The following is a 21,975-nucleotide window of genomic DNA, read 5'->3' as shown; positions in this document are numbered from 1 at the left end:
AAAGTCAAAGGACGCTATTAAATGTAACGGTTTTAGAACTAGCATTGTGTTTTTCTAAAAACTTTTTATTATCTTAGAAGATATTTTTATTGGTAACAATGGTATTGGAATATAAATTTTGAAACAACCTTAAATCGCTAATAAACAACTCTATATTTAACGAAGATTTAAACTTAATTCTTAATGATCAAAAATGTTCTACGATTAAACAAAATTTGGACACAACTAGCCCACATTATCTAAATAATATAAGTATTCTAAATTACATAATCAATCATAATATTACAATCTGAAACTTAAAGAGAGACCTCCCAGATATAGCCATATTTAGATATCAGAACTATCTAGTCTCTAACATATCGATAACAGTACCATGATACAATTCTATTCGAAAACAATAAACTGGAGCGAAATTACATTCTCTAGAAGACGCAAGAGAAACTACGTTAGTTCATTGACCTACGCAGTTTTGTGCAATGCGAGCAAAAGTTGCTTAGGTATTCTGGTCAGTTGCGTTCAGTCGCTGACACCACGACCTCGATCTGACCTGGAGGTAAACGACCTCTGATATAGAGCAATGCATTAAGGACATTACTGCATGCGTTTTGGTTGACCATCATAGATTTTACTTTCGTGGTAAGGTAAATTCAGTCACGTGTACGCTTACCTACAGAATATTATGCTGCAGAATATATACTACAAAATATTACATAGCAGTTACGAAAATACGATTGCAGCTGTTAATATATTAAACAACATCTTTCGCAATTATACCTCTACTATATAAAATCATAGTTTTGAGAAAGATTTACAAAGGAAAATATAATTCATCATTGCTCATTTTGTCTCTCAAATAATTCTAGAGCTACTTCATAAGAGACAATGCATTTGAACCAACAAACTGCGGTCGCACGTCTTACCCAATTTACCAAAAAGCTCTAAACATCAGTAGCACATAAAACACTAGTTACATAAAACCTTATAAAGATATTAAACCGTAATCCGATTTATGAGAAAAATAGTACAAAATGTTGTGACATTATAAATTTTATGATCAAGATATAAAAAGATTGTAGTTAAAGAAACGTTATTTGAACAACTTTATTATTTTGATCGTAAAACAGTAACGGTGTGACGGTCAACACGGCGGGCGTGACCGGGGAACAGAACACAGTCCATAAAACTATACACCCTTAAGTTCATAGTATTGATGGTTAAATGGTAAGAAACTTGATATTACTTGAACCGTTTACCCATAAAACATCGTCTTAAAAATAGCCCTTAAAGAAAGTGCTTACGACCCAAACGATGAAATGACAAACACTTACTAAAGAAGAAATATGATGCCAAAAACTGGGTAACTATTTGAGCAGACGTGAACATAATATTATATTTACAAGACGGGCCAACAATCCATAAGTACATCTAAACATTTCATCTTGTAGTTTCATTCAATACAAGACGGAAAATTTTTACGTAGTGTTTTACCCACCTTATCACTTTAAATCAGTTCAGAACAAAGTCACTACGTTATAACCGTGTAACGTTCAAGATCATCATCAAAGCAAGGAAACTCAAGCCATTACACACCAACAAAGCAACCACGGTTTCTAGTTTTACAGAATCGCGAAGTTTTCAAACGATTACCTTTGTAAAACGGGCCGGCCAATTCTATTCCATCAACTAACTGTCTCGGAAGACACGGGCCATGTGTGGATAATTGTCGGCTATTACACAATCACAATAGAATTGGGCGGTCCCCATCCAAGTCTCCGTGAAATTGCGTTTTTTAAATACTCCGTTGAAGCACGCGACTGTTTGTTTCACAAGTTGACAACGTTTTTTGCTTTACTTTACAACTATTGAGAATGCATATTACCTCTATAAACTTGTGTTGATATAGATATTGAACTGAATACGTGTCAGAATCCATAAGATCTCTGTAATATCTATTAAAAAAAAAACTTAAGTAACACATTAATTGATTCAATACTAAAAGTAGTGTAAAATACTTTCATTAATTCATTCATTCAACTTTTCCCCGATATAAATGTATAAGGGATAAGTATGCATATTTTACTTAGAAGAACTGTAACATTTAAGTAATCAGCCATAGGATTTTTTAGGAGTCAGTCATTGACTAACTACACCATATAATTAGTATACAAATAATTATTTAATTGCACACACACCTGCTTTAATATAATTCCAGATGTAAATCGATCAATCAATAAAGTCATTCGATCACCTTTATCGATATCTCCTTCCTATACCTACGAAACAATAATCAATCGATAACCGAAACATGAACTTTAAATAACTAATACAATATAACCTTCAAAAAGTTCACTTTAATTAATTTCTACACACACTTATAAATCGGACCGGCTACCACGACAAAGTGTAACTACTGAACAATCGCTCTATATTTAGGCAGCAACCTTTAAGGCTTATCGGCCATCAAAACGTGACCTAAGCAGTACAAATTAAAATCAACGACAAATAACTAAGATAATTGGACCACCTTTTAAATACAATATTGATTGGGATTTTTTTATTTACTTTTTGAATTTATCTCTTTATAATCTTACTTATGTGTAATTTTTTTATATTCTAGGTGAGTTATATGAATATAATTTTGGAATGATGTTCAAATCTTGCTCTAGTTTGTATACAAAAAAAATGTACTAATTACTCGTTTTCGTTTTAATTCAAACACACCTATTTGAGAATGATTCTTTCATTATAGGATCTGTTTTTCAGCTCTACTGTGAAACTAACACCAGTGATACCAATTACAACTTGACTTTATCACTACACATGACGTAATAAACTTGCAGAAAACGCAACACCATTGGTTAATATCTCATCCATTTTTGGCGCGGTCTTGTTGGGACCTTCGATCAAGTCTGCTCTACCCCCAGTTCCGCCAGTCACTACACACTACTTTCGCTCTGATTTTTCTCGACCTCTATTTGTCTTGTAATCTCATAATGCTCTTGTTTTGACTGCGGTAACTTTCAAAAACAAACCGTTTCGTGTTGTAGACCAGTTCCGTCGATATTTTAATTTATGTAACGACCTCATATCGTGAACCCAGAAGTAAGTGGCTTTAATGGTCACATTCCCTTTCCATAAGGAGCTGAGGTCCGCGCTTAAGAATCTTATTGAGTAATAGATACATTGATAGTGTCTTACAAAGCATGTAGCTTTCCTACGGATTCGTCATTAGATTGGAATCATGAATAGCCGCTGTCCTTATTTTAACTGCGGTATTACAAAGTTACATACTAACCTTTCGAAAGGGTTGGCGTTAGTGGTCAGTAGCACGATTTTCTACAATTGAAACCATCTAGTATCGAGAGTTTGACATTAAAAAGTACTGCCAAAATAGTTACAACGACGCCCGCTAGATGTTCTGAACCGATTGTCATAGAACATTTTTCGATAGTTAGGCAGTTGTCGGTAATCGATGGTAGTAGAGAATCGCGGTACTGAATAACTGAGATTTATGTTACGCTACCAATAATTTTGTAGAAATAAATATCTTACTCATTTAAAGAAAAAATATTCTTCTCCATTTTTTAAGTCTCCATCATATAATACATAGGACGCATACAAAACCAAAATTTTAATATTTATCAGAAAAACAAGATAGTCATTTTTTTTCTTTTATTTTAAAACTATGACATAGTAACGATTAAATCACGAAATTGCAATAAGATCACGTATAGATGCGCACGCGCACATTTCATTCAAATGAGTGAACGTTTACATACGTAATAAATGAATGAAATATAAGGGTGAAAGTATCATACGGAAATGTAATATATACATAATAATTTACTTATTCATTCTCTATTACATGTATATCAATCCTGCTATATATAACATTATACATGCCAAAGTTTGTGAGAATGTATGTATGTATGTATGGATGTTTGTTACTCTTTCACGAAAATACTACTGAACCGATTACGATGAAATTTGGTACACAGGTAGCTGAAGACCCAGAATAACACAAAGGCTATCCTGGAGTTCCCGAGGGATCGGGATTTACACGGGAAGGGATTCCACGCGGACGAAGTCGCGGGCTGCCTCTAGTATAAAATATGTGTAATGCAATCATTGTCTCTAATATTGATTCGTATTGTTCGCGATTTTACGCTTTTTACATCAGCTGCACCTAATAAATTTACTTTAGGTAAGAACTGTTCATTTTGTGTTACACAATCTATTTATGGATAGGTATTTTAGAATAGGTACCCTGGCTTACTTATAAATTGCTTGAATATTGGAATGAAAAATTCGAAACACCTTTACAGCAAACTTGTCTTTAGGTTTCTTTGTAACAACGACGAAATACATGATAGGTAATTGACTCTATGGATTCGTTAAAAGGCGAAATTCGTTCCTTTGCTCCCTAAATAAATGATCGGTAAAGTTTTTAGTTATTTTGTTCTTGTGGTAAGATATTACCTTTATATTCCAGTACAAGACGTAGGTTGTTTTCTACAAAATAAATTCTTGGAGCCTAGAAAATAATAGCTTTTTTATAAATCTAATCATAGCACACCAATTTCAAATCACCCAGCGCTCCAGCTCAGCATCAAACCCACTCAACTGTGAACTTTTCATCCTATTTCTATTTATTTAAGCGTTCATTCTCTGTCTCGTGTAATCGCGGTGTAATAAAATGAAATAGAGCGCGGACCATTGATCCATGACACGCGATCTGAAGGTATGTCTCAGTATTCTCAGTCGTTTTTTATGAGTTTTCGATCGAACCAGTTCAGAGAGCAAACTGAATTTGAGAAAAATGTAAAAAGAGTAACGATTTGTCGGTTGTTAATGGTTCTGTATAAAAAGTTAACGTTTTAGGGTGCTTGGTAAAAAATATGTGGGAGAATTGTATATACTTGTATTTAGTATGTAAGTGGTTTATTGTGTTTTGGTTCTTAGTAGCATATGAAAATATCGAAGCATTCATGATGGCAACAGCAATTGATTTATGAGATTGTTTTTATTGTATTTACTTCTGCAGCTATATATTATCATTAAGATAATATATTATGTCTCCATTATGTACATTATAATTCCAACACATGATTAGGTAGGTACTATTCAGTTGCATGATAGATGAGGTGATACTGAAAATGCAAAAAAAAATATGATCCTATTATCCGAACTCTGAAAAGTAAAACATGTATCATAAGAACCAAAAAATAGAACCCTATTAGCGTTAGTAATTGATTATCCCGAACCCCAACGTGGCGTTACCGGCACATCGGCGATTCGTCGCTCGTGACTCAGAGCACTTGTCGCGACCTCCACCTGAACCCGCGACTAATCGCACAAAAATGTCTTTTCACTTCACAAAAACGCGATGCCACTTGTCGATGATGACTGAGCTCTTCGTGATGACAAAACGTGACCCGCACCTGTTCGAGACACACAAATATGTCGCATGCGATAAAAAGTCGAGGGAAAAAGTCCCGATTGTGATTTTGTCACGTTTCTGATAAAACTCTCCTACAAAAGTGACGTAAAACACGAAAAAGTATTTGATTTGACCTTCAGTGTGGTTTATTTTGTGAGCCTAAAATCATTTATGTTGAATAGCGTACGTGGCTGTCGGTCAGTATGAGTAGGCGCAGTTTTTGTAAGTGGCCATTAAGATAGCAATTTGCATTATTTAAAAACTAATACATAAGTCTTGAAAGCTAAATATTGAGCATTAATTTAATGAGGACAGGTTCACTATTGACTTATTAGTATACCATAAAAATTAACATCTGAAATTTGTTTTCAAGCTATTGATATTATTCTTAAAAATATATGAATAAGGATCAAATAATAACGCTTAAAAATTTACGAAATATATCTGAATAAGTCCTGTTGCGCAAGCACGCAACCAGGAAGCCATCATCAGGTGCACCATTCCCAACCGTCGGTCACGTCGTGCGGTGGTCGGTCGCCGTCGCCGCCGCGGTCGCGACCTCCGCTGCGCCGACCGACCGGCCGGAACGCCTCGTAAAAAACCTATCGAGTTACACCGCCACCGCACCAATATTTTGTTCTTATTTCAAGACAGTTCATCAAGACCAACATTTTTTTCTCGACCCACAAAAAATCGCATTCGTTTTGAATCAAAATTTTTGTTTGTTGACTATGACTAATATCGATCAGAAAAACAGGAAAACAGATATTCGATGGGAAACTAAAATACTAATGTTGCGGCAAAAAGGTGCGTAATCAAAGCTTGTTAACTTTGTGAAAAAAGGTAAAAAAGTATAACTCAACGGGACTTGTACCGCAAAAAGTTATTCATCAGTTAATTTATTGAGTAAAAGTATGGAGAAAAAATATATTATAGGCGTGCAGAAATGGCTGTCAATAGGTGGGTTTGAATAGTCTGCGATGTAATTTCACATTATGTTCAATCTGCCAATCTGACGGTTTCTTAACTATCGTTTCTATTGAACACATTTGGAGAACCTACTTATTGGAATCAGTTATTTGTTAACCCGCATGTTTATAACAAGGTACTTAGATACATGTATACACCTGACATGAACAACATGACACCTGTTATACCCCAAAGGATAGGCATAGGTGTATGAAATATAACACACATTTGACCTTTTACAATGCGAGTCCCTTAAAATGTAATAAGGGTGAGCCTTCTGCCTATAATGGGCGGGTTTATACAAGAACAAAAGACGCACGTAAAAAGTCGGCCCCGGCTGTTGTCTACTAAGATAAGCCATGTCAAAGGCTTCTCGGGCGGCTTGACTCTCAAACTCTCGCTCAATTTTGACAGTAGGTTGACCACTAACAATACGACATACAAACAACAACTAAAACACAATTACCTACGTATCAACATCTCAATTACACGTCAATATTTCGTTGTCCACATTCCATTAAGGTCATTCTAACACTAGACACAGTAGTGCATGTCGTCTAAGGTTATGCGGATGCCGCTGCGCGTGCGCCGCATGCTGAAGCGACGCGCGAGGTCGAACCTTCCCCAGGAATGTTTCACTTTACATTCGTTATCGGACGAGAATATACGACGTGTTTTTTGCTGATTCTGTTATACGTCAATAGGATGTGCTGGGATGGGGGTTTGTGAAAATATTTTGGTTGAATGTTGGTAATGTTGTAACTTGTCAATACGAAATCATACGAAAATTACGTTGGTGTCTAGGTAAAAAAGCGTACGATCAAGGTTTTCGTGAAAAAGCATTTTTTTGTGATCATTTTCTCCTTTTCTCTTATTTGAATATAATGAAAAGTAGAACATTATCGAGAAGCATGTCTTTAAAAATAGTCAAATAAATAAATTTCCATAGTCAATTCTTCTACTGTGCGAGATTAAGATATTTAGAATCTTAAGGCATTTATCTCAAAACATTGCACAGTTTAAAACAATTCTGCTCTACAAATGAACGTTTAAAATAAAGAAAAAGTAACATTGCACTCAAAAACTTTCAACTTATATTAACAAAATTTTCTCTTGAATATGTTGTGAAATTCACAAAGTATCGGATGTCACATTTCGCAGTACAGTAGCGAGACTTTATTATAAATAAGTTGTGTCTTTACGTCGACCGCGCATGGAACCTGACACTCCGCGGTTTGAACCCTGCCGTACAACCACTTGACGTTATGTGTCACTGAAATATATAAGAGCCTCAACAGGTATACAGGTTAAGATAGTAGCCGTATTGAATTTTATGCTTATATTCTTTAGTGCAGTTAAATGAAAAATTTCAACTGAATAGGGACTAAAAATGATTTGAAAAGTCAAAGAATTTATTATGCACTTACTAATCGGAAAATGTTCAAACAATATTTTTACTGAATTTAAAAACAATACTGGTTTTTATTGTCTGAATTTTTTTGTAATTCAAATAAGTATTGTTTGTATGGTATATTTTCTTTGTTGTCGTTATTTCATATAGAATTTAGCTACTTCAATAATAAATTCTATAAATATTAGGTCGGGGAAAAAGTCTTTTTGCATTATAGTATGTATGAACTTGTAATAAAATCTCTTCTCTACACAGAAAAGCGCGATATTTGGGTACCTCACGAGCTCACTGAAAGAAACCTAATGAACCGTGTACTCATTTGTGGTTCTTGAAGCCAAAGAGATTTTATTACAAGTTCATACATACTATAATGCAAAAAGACTTTTTCCCGACCTAAAGTTAATACCTAATTTAACAACTTTAAAACTTTACTTATAATTACTCAAATTCATGATCCATTTTATAGGACTCTATGTTTGAATTTCTGTGCACATCTCGTTTCTTTACACATCCTTGGTTAAGGAGAGTAAAGTAAAGTGAGGTAGCGAAAACAATATTAATAAACTTATGTCTTTACTTGCGGTGGAAAGTGATACTCGGCGGTTTGAACCTGCGACATACGAGTCCCATTCACTGCTATATTATATAAGTATATTATACATCCTTTGAAGAAGTTAAAGATATATCGCTGTTATTACAAGAGCTATTTAAGAGTTTGATGATAACTACATTGTAGCACTAACAATAGAAAAGCGACCAAACGAATAAAAGTTTTTTTCAAGTTTGGTTTTTGGGAATTTGTCTTGATTAGCTTAAGGTTATAACTATGCTATATAGGCAATATTTACAAGCGAGTTCTCTTGCAGTTTAAACTTAACAGAAAGATGATGATAATGAAGATGTGAATTTGTGAAATAAACCACTAACACCCGAAAAGTTTTTGAGGTACATTTAGCGGTAGTTTATCTATTTTCGTTTCTAAATGCACATATTATCGTGACAGTCTAAATACATAAACTACCGCTAAATGTACCTCAGTAATTGGACATAAAAGTCATACCATTTTTAAGAAAACGTAAAATTAAACATATTTTTCAATTTTTTTACTTAAATTAGCTACATAATAAAGACACAATTCCTAAAAGAACCTGTATGACCGACACATTTTTTCCACATCCTTCGGCACGGAGACCGATATTCGCAATTAAACGACTTCCTTTATATGAAACAAAACGTTTGACAATACTTGTATGATAGATGCGTGTGCGCAGGCGTCTCACATCCGACCCGACGAAGCATTGTTCTAGCGATGTTCTTTAAGGGTTGGTCCCAATGCTTCAAGTTAATATTTTTTATATAGAGTTTTCCAAGTTTGTAGGGATTGTCGCAAGTGGCTTTCTGGTATCTGCCTAAAATAGGAAAAGGCGTGATCATAAGTATTGAAGTTTTTACCATTTCTGAATTTTGGGAATGTAGTTCAGTGGTTAAAAGTGTTATTTATTAGTTAAGATTGCTCCAAAAGACAATAAATTTGGATAATCTAATAGTTCACTAATTGCTAAGTTGCGCTTAAAGTATAACTTAGGTAAATCAAATGTATTCTTTTATGTTCACAATAAACATACTTTTAGAACCTTGACTTGAAAATAAAATATTCATAATGCAAATTATTTATTGTTTCCTCTTATTATAATACTCTTTTTCAGACCGTTAAATTTTAAAAATAATTTTCTTTAAATTATTATGAATGCTCCAATACAAAATCTTGCCCCTTGTCGCGTCTCTCTGTTCTGAAAACTCAAAATTTACTAAATATATTGAAAATTTCTCAGGACATAAAAGTTAAATGTAATATACCTAAACTTATAACCCTAGCTACTAGTAATTTACTATCCCTTACTTATGTAAGTATATCAACTCAAAACCTTTATTTTTTCTTATAATTCTATATTCAAAATATGTATTTTTTTCTGTGTTCTTAATATGAACATAAGAACGCGCCCTTAACATTTGAATATTTAAGACGCGCTAGGGAGGTGACACGCGTGTCAGTCCCGCGCTCGGCGTGTCAATGAGCTAGTGTTGTCATTTCCGGGACGGAGCGTGACCGGCCCTGATGCTAATAAGTACAGCCTGTTAATGCCTTGTAACTGCTTGTTCTATGAGCTTTGGCAAAAACCCTTTGAGAGGTTATGCTTACGTGTTGAATATGACTTGAATTAAATGTATTTGGAGTTGATTTTCTTAGTGATTTTGTTACATTGTAACGTGATGCTGTTAATTTTGTGCTTGTGTGCAGTGACTATTTCAGCTTACGAGATTAATATAACACTTTTCCAATAAAATATGACGTCTTGTCTTAAAGAAAAATAAAACGTATAGGAATTACCAAATATGGTATTGGTATCAGTCGGTGGTAATCAGTGAATAATTAAAAGATTTACTAGAAATATAAAAGCATTTTTCAGTTTTCATGACCATACCGCAAACATCTAACCTTTTTTATATTAGCCTGTTTCTCACCTCTTAGCTTAGAAAAGACCCCTCCTCTAGACTTTATAACCCTTCTGTCATTCATTGTTTCCAACCACCACCATTCTTATACTAAGAATTCAAAAAAGTCAGTTTTTCTTTAAAAAATAGTAATAAAACTAATAGATAAAAAAACGTAATTACAACCGGCAGGTGAGCGTCAGTAGTAACTTCCAACACAAAGTAAGTTTTGACATAAAAATAACACCTTATACTTACTAATGGTCAATTAAAATATCAATTGTGGCTTACCGTTCACACGCTGACGTTACATTCTTGTAATATCGATGTAATTACAGCCAATTATAAGTATAATCGATATATGACGTAAAGACATACGTGCATTATATTATAAGGCTTTTATTATGAAATAGACGGTAGATTTAATATTGTTTCCTTTCCAGGGAGGGTTGATGTTAGGAAGGCTGCCTGTTGTTAAAACCACAGCCAAATCATCAACAGCATGTTTTTAAAGCAAGAGAAATGTAACGAACGGAATAAGGACAAGACAAAAACTCTTTTATCATAGGGAAAATTTATGATTTTCTATTTGATGTCTTTTTAGTGCGGTAAAGTATGATGTACTAAAATTGTAAAATATTTTAGCTCGATAAGTGTCGGTGAATTTAACAAAAAGAATATTGACTGACTAATTTTTTTACGCAAAGTCCGTCACTTTAGCCATCAGATATGATGTCAAAGATTTATTCACGAATCGTGAAACCAGTGAGGAAATAATTTTGCGATTGAAAGAAATTGTATTTCTCTAATATAAATATTCTTCGATAGATCGCGATGGTCGAGGCCATGGCATTTGATCTAAATCAGCTGACTAAAATTTATAGTGAAACTGTCAAAATAAACATTTCACATAATTTGAAGAAAGTCGTAGATTTAAATTAACATAATGTCGCTTAAGACATTCTTAAACTGTGCCACTCGAGTTCAGTGAAGAAGAAAATCTGTGTATGAAAGTCAAAAGACAGAGTTATGATATTATAAGCACTTTTTACACTGAAGATGCATTTTATGAACGTAATTAATCTATTGTTAAGAAAATAGTTTAATTTGAGTAAGTATTTTACCTACAATACTAGATTGTAGGCTGTTATATGTAGTAAAAACTGCCTTATTTGGTCTTAAAATTATTCGTATAATATGTCGAGTCTCTTGTTGTACATAATCAAGGATAAATAAAATTGTATAAATTACATAATAGTAGCAATAGAATATATTAGTCAAAATTATGACTTTTGCAGCTCTCTTGCCATACAAAAAAATGCCTATAGTGTCCTGAAACAAACTTTTCATAACAGTTTGTAGGCGTTAGTAAAATAATCATTATCTTTGCCAATGATGCACTACTTGATAATACCTCTACAATATGTAAGGTACCTATTTAATGCTCTGAAATAAATAATGAAGATTGTGTTTATATTGTATCAAAGAAAAGCATAACTAGCAACTCTTACGTAATACTCAACACCAGATTTTATAACGTCTTTAAACGGCTACAATTGTTGCATATAACGATTCTAACCAGCATATATTAAAGCCTTTTAAAATATTTGCAAATCTAAATGATATACAACAAGGCCTAAGTTATAGCTCAGTAAAAGATTATAGAAAACTCATTTTAAAATATTATCAATAAGTAATTGACCATTAACCATTCGATATCTATTAAACGTCGCCCTTGTCACACTAACCGATGGTTATAAGAATTATACAACACTATACATAAATATTATAATTAAATCTAGACTTATAAACGTCACAACGTAATATATACAACCAAGATTTATTAAGGATTAAATATTAATCCTTTGATATCGCCGTAAATATGATTTATTAGAACATATTAATATGATTTAAGTGTGTCATAGATATAGGTAAATATATCGAACTTGGACCGAATTCACTAGCAAACAAACTACAACAAAAACATACCTTTTATGTATTTCCAAATATACTCTTCCGTCGAAATATTCCTCAGTTTGGATAACGAAACGTCCAAAGTCACTGTAAACACTTTCTGGCACTGTCCACTTAACGACAAATCTTTCGCCAATAAGACCAAAAAAAATTTTGCTAAACAATGGTTTCACCAGGACATAGGCACAATGTTATCGGCAGTCAAATGTCAGCGCGCACTTATCAGTACAGTCAATTAGCATTCAGTGCACACACGTGGGTACGAAATGCGGAATGTCCGAAGCGGGGCGATACGACCAAAGCGCGCCGAACAGACCGCCCGACTGAAACACTATACTGAGTCACAAACACAAGCGCAACACTCAACAGGTGAAAACGCAACAGTGTGCTACAAATGAACTCGTACGCGACCCTTGTGTGGAGGTTACTCAGGTGAACCGCGCACACATGTGTGCGTGAACCATTTTGTTCGTGTTGTACAGATTTATTACACGCGCCGCGCGTGTGTGCGTGTCGCTACAGGTGATACTCTTTTGTGTTTGTTAGTAATCACTTGGTCACATGTCATGTGCGTATGTATAGTGCCTACCTGTAGTGCCCCCGCAACTTATCAGTTTTGCTCTTTTAGGGCTCCTCACTAAATGTATGGCCTTTTAAGACGTCCATCTCCGCCATTGTTTTGACGGAACTGAGGCGTACGCGCCGATACATTATAAACCAAATTTGACCTTTATGGGGTAATTATGTTACTCACACAAACTGAAGCGGTCATTAAATATTTACTCAGACGAACGCAGATGATAACGCGCGTGACGAATTTTCCGTCAATTTTCCGATGATTTAATTCGGTAGCGTTATAGTGCGTCTGTGTGGGTAAATCGTGCCTTCTGCACTTAGTGAACTTTGTACAGCGTAAGGTCACGGATGTTTAGCACTAATACAATAGGTATTAACATCTCATGTCACCTTGACGTAAGCGCAAAGACACTGTTGTTACACGAAGTAAACGGACGTAACTTACACAATTTAAAAAGTATGTTTGAACTCTACTGCTCTATATTTAGGGCTAAAAATCATGTAAGTATTGGAAGCACTTTGAGTTGTTTTATTGGGAGTGTATAATCCGGAGCGAAACGTTTGAATTGTGAACGTTTTTCAATCGATAACAATCACTATTCGTCAGTTATTAGAGGCTATTTTTGAGTAGTCTGCAGCAGTAACATAAGGCATTTTTTTCACTAACCATGTCGATCGTGACTGGTCTATTTGTATTGTAATTTGCACCTAATCAGATGTAAAACTAGATTGATTATAGCTACGCGGGGTACTTAAGGTTTGATTGTAGTTCTTTTTGTTGTTTTCGGTGACAATCCGTCGTATTGTTGATGGTTACATTACTATCGTAAAGTGACTGATTTATTTTACGCCTACTTGCGACATTTTTTTCGGTGATATGTTTTTTTATGAACCAAATCAAAGGTTACGTACGCGTGAACGGTTGACATAAATATATTTTGTGTGTGGGTAACTGATGTAATTAGATATTTTTTGTTATAATATAGTTAACATGGTTTTAAATGTAAGTTTTGTTAGCATTTACAGATATTTATTAATATATAATAGTCTGTGATATTTTCAGAGACAAGAACCTATATTCTTTGAAAAATTGCCGCTTTTCGATTAGTGCAGTAATAAGTTTCATTTCACGAGAATTAGAAATCCACGGCCAGTATCGTCCAAAAGGGAAAATATTACAAATATTTAATTTTATTATTATTTATTACTTTTAATTGACCTTTTAACTAACTAAGTCAATCGTCAAATACTGATTGTGTCGCTTAACACAATTAACGATAAGGAAAAGTGAGTTTATATTTGTCAAAAAATAGGTACTAACGTCATTTGTTTGGTAATCGCGAAACAACCGCGATTTTGTCCTCACCAGTTAGGTATTTTCATATAGAAACAGTTTCTATATTATATAATGAACAACTATTTAAAAAAACTAATATTAAATAACGTCACTGGGCCTTTCATCATTCTCTACCACGATCGTCTACTATCGAAATTTTGACACTTAGAATGTACCTACTGTAAAATTTTCTACGACGTCCGTCAGAGACGCTGATTAGATTTTCATACAAAACTGATCGATAGCTAGTCGGTTGTCGGTGCAACAGTGGCAGAGAATAGTGGTAAAGGTGAAATTAAATAACACTAATTATTTTATTTATAAACGCCGTAGCCAAGGAACGGTAGCCAGCCAGTATCATTTACTTGTTAGTTAATAGATAATGTATTTTCGCATGTCTTATCGAAATAGATCTTGTGTTTAACTTAATTAAATATCGGCCATATTAAGCTCAATAAGTCTGCATTCTGATCTAGATAAACGTTGTTACAATTTAAATTAATATTGCTAGGATTAGTCCTTTATTGTCTTAGAGCCGATTTATTCCATGGTCAAATAATTTAACGAATTATGTTTACTTTTACGTAATCCATTCTCTATCTTTTAAAAATTCAATGCTATTTAGGACTGAGGGCAATAATTTGAAAAAAATCATTTTACTATTTTCGGCCAAAAAGAATTTTGATGTTCCGCATTTGATTAACCCTTAGTTCCCATTCTAAAAAAATAAGGTAAGCATTAAATTAAAATATTTCTACTAGGCTGGATGTAAGAATCATGCCAGCCAAAAAATATTAAATTACGAATCGAACTCTATACTAACCTTAAACATATCAAACTAAAAATCAAAAAATACCTTCAAAAAGGGATTTAACATACCTCTTCCTCAACAAATATTGCAAACCAAATACAATATTAGTCTGTACATTCGCATTAAACAAACCATACTAGCGTACAGAGCCTTAATAAGGCTGTTTCATAACCTCTACCCACCTCTATCGAACGCCGCAAATATTTACACGCTTTTCAATTAAACAACAAGTTGAACAGGCCCTGTATCTGCGCGGGCGCAGGATTTGTAACGAGCTACGAACGTGTAGAGTCCCACTGTGATAACTATGATTTATTTAAATTGTTTGTGTGTATGCATTTATGAATTTATTATGTTATATGTTTGCTTAGAGAGTAGTCAATTGTGACCGTTATTCGAGACCGTGTGTTACAGTGTTGCCAAAATCTTTCCGCCTCGGAGTTTTACCGATTTTAACTCTTATTTAATAGTATATGAAAATGACAGAAGAGCCACAGCTACCGACCACGGACATTAGAATAAATACTGCAATAATAATTAAGAAAGACTTCTACATCGTTCCAGCTTGATGCGAACAAAACCGAAATATTCCTTCGAACTATTTTTTTTTCAGGAAAATAACAGCAATCACGTCTTACCATACATTGACGAGTCTGTTAAGCACGTCAACATTTTAAAGCTAACATAAACTATTCCTAAAAAGTAACACCATACCTATTTGATATTAATTCGCCTTCCTAACCCCATCCCACAATCTTCCTTCTCACATACATTAGTAAGTCTTAGCAAGCGATAGCATTCTCCTTTTAATTTATTCGGAGTGGCAATTAAGGTTGTGTTGCGGACAATAGGGCGCGATGCGACAATTGTGGTAAAACGGGCTATCTGTATCGGTCTTAGTCCAACGATACGGCCGCTTTTGGACCGATTATAATGTGTACCGTGCGTTTATTGTGCTCGTACTACATACTGTATCGGGTTTGCTTTTGATATTGTGCTGCAGTTTTTGTTGAAGTTCGGTTTGTTTTGGTTTCGATGAGAATGTGAATAGTTGTCGAGCATTTTTCACTCTTATTTCTAGACTTATAATCCTTCAGACGCTATCAAAACGATGCTTAGGCATACAGCGTGTAAAAATTCGAAATAATTTTATCATATTTACAATAGTGATTGATAATACAATAAAAAAACTACAATTTATTTAAGCGACTTCCAAAGGGGAGAGCTAATGGAGAAAGTTACGTAAATTTATTTAAAAACAGTCTTAAAAATCCTTAGATATTATACGTGGAAAATGCAAAGTTATAGACTTGAAATCGAAGTATAAAACAAGACTTTGACGGCCCTTTTAAAGTAATTACAGGACCTACCCAATATGCTCATAACACATGTAAAAAGCCTCCTAAAATACATATTAACAAACTTACAAGTTAATACAAGACACACAGCAGCTGTAGCAGCTTAGCAGAAGATAGTCCTTATCTGGCGGCCCGTAAATCAGTGAGGCGGAAGAGAGGCGCATGAAAAATGCCACAGCGCCCGCGTGATGATACGTGTGCTTTACTTCAGGCGATTTATTAGAGGACGCTAGATATGGTAGCTATATAATGCAATGGATTTTAAGAGTGTAGACATTTTGGTTGTGTTTCTGCGACATGTTGAGATGAATACGAGGTTTAAGTTAAGTTGATATGCTAAATGAAAGGGTTTAGCAACTGTAGCACGATTCTCTATAGTCGGCACTGTCGAGTATCGAAAGTTTGACATGTAAAATATACTGTCAAAATAAGTTCGACGACGCCCGCTAGAGGCGCTAATCAGATTTTCTAAGGCTTATTTTATAGCTTTTGATACTCGATAGTTACTACTATCGAGTATCGACAACCGGCTAGCTATAAAAAAAAATCGAGAATCGGGCTACCGATGCTTGTTAGTAAGTAAAGGTATAAATACTTATATGAATAAATCTTATTATCTTTAAGGTTCTTAAAATAAATTACTTTAACGAAGTTTTCACCTTTGAGTAACTCTTAGATTAGCTATTAATTTATCATTTTCTACATTTAACTACGTACAAAAATACTATGTGTCAAACCTATAAACTATTTATTTATGAAATTCTCATAAAAAAGCATTATCATTTAATTAAAAAATGGCTACATTTTTAATACGTAGCCCAGAAACCAAATTAACTCAGCCATTTTATTACTATAACCACGGTTTATTTAGCTCATAACTTTACGTCAATAGATTAAATACGTAGTAAGTATAATCCCATGTAAGTATGTCATGGTATAATTATATAGCTATGACTGTACATTATTGATTATATTAATTACCCACTGAATATGATACTACCTATAACCTTTAAGTAATTATTGTGAACAATAATTGGCGGCTAACGTAATTTATCTTAATATAACCTTTTATAGTTAACGTAAACATGTTGTACTAAATATATAATTATATACGTAAATATTGAACTAGACTTTAGTGTGGAATTCTTCCGCATGGTAACATGGCCCGTTCAAAAAGTAGTAGTCTATTCTATTTCTCAATCCAGGTTATATACTTGCTTTTAGACCCTTTTTATCCAAATTCAGGTCAGAAATATGTCTTTCTGTAAGCTAGACTAAACTATTTTATGTTTATTAAATTTTCTTACATAAGTCAATTACCATAATTCTTGTGAGAAATAAAGAATCTCAAACCTTAACCTTAAATATCTTTCCATTTTTCAAAATTTCGTATTTCTAATAAATATCAGACAGTACGATATTTGAAAAGAGGTTTACAAAACAAAATTATTCAATTTGAACCTGCAATTTTGATCGTTGTATCTTAATGTTTGTATGTGTCTGTTCCTTTCGGTATAGTTTTACGAAACCGTAAGTCCCGTTTAAGGTATTAAAACCGTGTAATGATTACATACAAGTTTACAACAGCCGGTATACAAATGTTTGTTTTATGCGGAATTTCAGGGTGCGCTAACAAATCTACCGTTGGATGCTTGTTGCAACTGCATTAACAATTATGCAACGCTCATGTGTACAGTCTCATTATATCCTTGACTACCGAAATAAGTATAAACTTTACTCTATCTAAAATAAAACACAATAGACTCAAACTAGAACAATAAGCGCTAATTAACATAAACTTAATCAGTGAACAGTGCCACAAAACTATTCCAATAAATGTGACAAAATATCACTTTGGCATAAATCTACCTGCGATAAATTTATAGGCCCGGGGCTACAATTTAAATCCTGTGTTTGTAGAACACAAAACATGGGGCAGGGTCGTTTACAACATGCCGAAAAGGCTCAACAGCCACTCGTATAACTAAACAACAATGACACTTAAAACATTCGAATTATGAAATGTATAGAGCTGATTATACCGTGTATAGTTCGTTAGAACGGTCGGAGAGCGAAGGTCGTTGAAGGTTGGCGCGCTTTTCCGCGATCAACGGCACTAGATTAAACAAGATGGCGGGAGCGGCGCGTGCGCAGTGGCCGCAGTAACTTAGCTGGGCGGTTAAAATGTCGCTCCATTTAATTTATATGTTGGATCGTAAATTGTAAATAAATACCTTTTGGATAGTAAATGTTTTTGTGACAATAAATATGATAATTCGCCAATAATATAATCCTTAAATTGCTTGGTACGGTAGGACTTGCGTTAATTTATGTTAGACGTAAGCGCAAATACCGAGGAAGGTGATTTCGAAGGTTACTACTTGTTTATATATTTGTTAGTAGGCGGTTGGCAGAATTTAACATGGTGTCTATTATGCAAAACTTATCATACGTTTTATGATCTTGAACTGTTTTCGGGATCTAAGAAGTTTTATAGCTTACTCGTAAGTTGTTTGTTTATCTTCTGAATAACAAGTAGTCGAGTGAGGCGAGAAACACAGCACGGAAGTTCTCTGCTAAAATTGACAGAGATTAAACCAATCTGTTTCGGAGTCAAAGTGGTCGCCATGGCCGAAATCGGTCGATATGTTACTGTAAAAGCCCGAACGGTGGTAAATCCTAAGATTTTCCGGTATAACCTAAGATTTACCAACTCGCAATGGTAAAAGTCCGAACAATTCTTTTATTTCGAACTTTTACCTATATTCACTCGATGATGTCGAGATGTCGCCGGAGCCCCGCTTCGCGGGGCTCCTCCTTCTGGGTGGTTAAAAAAAAATAACCACGAAGGCTAAGGTGGGAGCTTCGCTTCGCTCGCTCCCACCTTAGCCTTCTAACCTAACCTACCCATGTCGCTTTGCCCAAAACTCCTTCTTTATAACTATGTCACAGTATATAATTATACCGTGAAATAGTTATAAACATAATTATGAAGGAGGATTTTTTTATACATCGTAACATAGTTTTTAAACTCTGGCTTGTTCGGACTTTTACCATTGAGAGTTGGTAAATCTTAGGTTTTACCGGAAAATCTTAGAATTTACCACAGTTCGGGCTTTTACAGTAACAGATAGATCATTATCATCATAATATTAAGGATGAATATCTTTATTCATGGCATCAATACACTATTATTTATTTTATGAAAGTTGACCATTCAGAAAAATTAGCCAAGCTAAAGTGAAATTGGGCCGGACGTGTCCGAATACACCCGGTTAACATTGACACGAAATGGGTGCCACAAAATGGTCGGTGGCGACGGGGAAGGAATATTACTGAGTTAGGAAGATGACTTGAACGCGTTCCTGGATAGATAACCGGACGCACCAAGCGACCGAGGGGACTGGAAATCCAAGGAAGAAGCCTTTGTTTAGCAGTAGAACACAAAAACAGGCTAGATAAAAAAACCCTTCAAGTTTAAGTTAACCTCAGGTTCTTACATTTTATTTCTATTTCCTAAAAGCACTAAGTGTCCTAATAGCTGAAGCGTCATCTTATCGCCGCTGATTTAGCTCTAAGTCCCAGTAATAAATGTGCTTTTAATGTAACGATACTGCGGCACGAGCGGCCACGATAGCATTATGAATTTCGTCCAATCCACATTCAACTTGCACTTAATCTTTATTTAATACACTTTGCTTACTTATATTTACTTTTATGCGTATTATTTCACACAGAATATATGTTAGGTTAGGTCAGTATTGAGTGTGGTATGCAAATTTTGTTTTAAAGTATCGAGGTGTGGTAAGATTTGTTGAGTCTATATTTGGCTGTTTCATAGTAGATATTGGAACCGGCGTCTCCATCCGTCCTATGAAGGATATTGTATTAAACGTTCTAAGCTTTGAAATAACGTTGATCACAAAATCATGCTAAAGAAAAACGGTAATACGATTCGATTTTTGTTCTATCTATTATTTTTGAACATAATTCTGTACTTTCTGTTCCTAGACTGTTAATGTAGCAATTTTCCAACAACGATTATAATACTCTTAATGACTATAGGTACTAATATAAAGGATAGGGAAAAAATATTTTACTAGTTGCGTTTAAAAATTATTTTCTAATTCGGCTCACGTATATTCCTAATCAGATCAATAAACAGTTGCCGACGATTTGAGAACCTCCTATGTTGTTTTAAGTCAGTTATAAAACTTTTAAACGAGTTTAAACTAACACCTTTATTACACCATCTAGGCCAGCAACAAATCTAGGCTAGTCCAATATTAACCTACAATATATAATATAATAAATTAAATTAAAACAAAGTTCGTGATGTTTTTAATTCAATAGTAGTAGGTCATAGTTCAAACTATGATTAATAGTCCGCTAAACAAATATACCTCGCCTTTGTACTGTTATTTTGTGAATAGACTTAGTTATTATTTGTTACTATAGTGTATAGTGTATTATTGAATGTGTGGTCTAATTTACTGAGACGTGGTATGTGTAATTTTGTTTGTAAGTTTTAAAATGTTGAAGTGGTAACTAGATTATGGTGTTATTCGATAGTATTGCTCGAAATTGGGTAAAAATCTACGTGTGTAGCTGCAATGCTTGCAATTGGAAGACGTTAATCGTATACAATTTAACTCACATCACTAATTTTGTGTAATCTCTGTTTCTTACTTTATATACTATTATTATCTAACTATTTCTAATTTCTTCTCCTATGTTAATACTTATATGTTTTGTTATTTAATTGTACTGATGATTTTTGGTTGAAATAAAAGTTATATTATTATTATTGTATGTCTGTTTATTATCTCGGGACTATGGAGTCCCGGACTTTTAGAAGGCGTGCGTGGGGCCGAAGCCAACACGTAGAGGCCCATTTAGACAGCTTTAATATTCAAAAATATTACTAATCTCACTTTGATCTTATGTGAGTACGAAGCAATTCATAAACAGTCTTCTTTAACTTTTATGGTATTTAATTTCGTCAATATAAAGACAATACCAAGCAGCTCAAAACAGTCTCTTTTTTTCAGTAAAAACAGGAGTGTTAAAAGACTATTCCTTCATCGTTCAGCAACGCAGAAACGAATACATTTTCTCTTAGAAAATAGATATGTTGTGAAAAACTTTAACAAGCCAACGGTGAACCGACGCGACGTAACTCATGGTTGCCAATGAAATAAAAACGCATACCCAAAGCTTTATAGAGACAAGCACCTTATTCCTTTGTCAAATAAATTGGCTCTCCATCAAATAATTGTTGACACCATTACGTGAATATCGTCATAGTGTTATCAAACAATGACGTTACGCTCCGCCAAATTATAAACAGCTCGGTGGTCCAATATCTCCGGTTACGTGTCGCAATGATACATATAAACAAACAATGTTAGGTTACGTTATGTGATCATGTATTATGTGATGTGCTTGCGTCTATCAACTAATGAGATCATGGCTGAAACATTTCGGGTGCTGAAATGTGGATGCATATTTTCTTGAAAGAAAAGTTTCTTGTTGAGGCAAAAACTGAGCGGAGTGTTAAGGAAACGAAATTATAAATGTATGAACGGGTTAAGCTCTCTGTTATAT

General features: G+C 34.2%; 1 protein-coding gene across 2 annotated transcripts in view; it reads right to left on the bottom strand.

Annotated features, from left to right (window-relative positions):
- LOC142978059 (uncharacterized) overlaps positions 1-21,975 on the bottom strand; it is a 262,165-nt gene that overhangs the window by 186,843 nt on the left and 53,347 nt on the right. The window contains exon 1 of one of the 2 annotated variants that reach the window (XM_076122336.1): positions 12,303-12,638. The exons of the other annotated variant lie outside the window; for it this stretch is intronic. The gene's annotated coding sequence lies outside the window, so the exon portion shown is untranslated. Of the gene's footprint in view, positions 1-12,302; positions 12,639-21,975 lie in introns of those variants that run through there. 2 annotated transcript variants of the gene reach the window in all.

Source organism: Anticarsia gemmatalis, chromosome 13 (genome assembly GCF_050436995.1).
Source record: "Anticarsia gemmatalis isolate Benzon Research Colony breed Stoneville strain chromosome 13, ilAntGemm2 primary, whole genome shotgun sequence".
Taxonomy (NCBI): domain Eukaryota; kingdom Metazoa; phylum Arthropoda; class Insecta; order Lepidoptera; family Erebidae; genus Anticarsia; species Anticarsia gemmatalis.
Note: the sequence above shows the minus strand (reverse complement) of the source record. Positions and strands in the feature narration are given on the sequence as shown.